We start from the raw sequence: 381 nt of genomic DNA on the forward strand, positions 1-381 counted from the left end.
CTGCCGACAGAGGCCCGGGAGCGTGCTGTCGTGGCATTGCCGGCGGGAGACAACACGCGCCACCTACGGTGACCGGCAGCTCCAACGCCAGCGCCACAGAAGGACAAAAGCCCCACTTGGGTGCCGAAGCGAACTCTCCCAGCACAGCGCACGCGCCAACACATCCGCACAGCTGCGATACAAACCACCAGCGAGAACCGCTGGGGCGACCGAGCAGCAGACGGCGTCGCGGCGCCGAGCGCCGGGCGGCGGCGCATCCTCAACGCACACAGTCCTCAATCGGACCAGCACACTGAAGATGTCCACCGCGCTTCGCACCGGGCCCGCGAGGACCTACTTTGGCCGCACGGCGCCGCGCGCAGGGTGCGCCGGCGCGCAGCT

Source organism: Schistocerca piceifrons, unplaced genomic scaffold (genome assembly GCF_021461385.2).
Source record: "Schistocerca piceifrons isolate TAMUIC-IGC-003096 unplaced genomic scaffold, iqSchPice1.1 HiC_scaffold_1340, whole genome shotgun sequence".
Lineage (NCBI taxonomy): Eukaryota > Metazoa > Arthropoda > Insecta > Orthoptera > Acrididae > Schistocerca > Schistocerca piceifrons.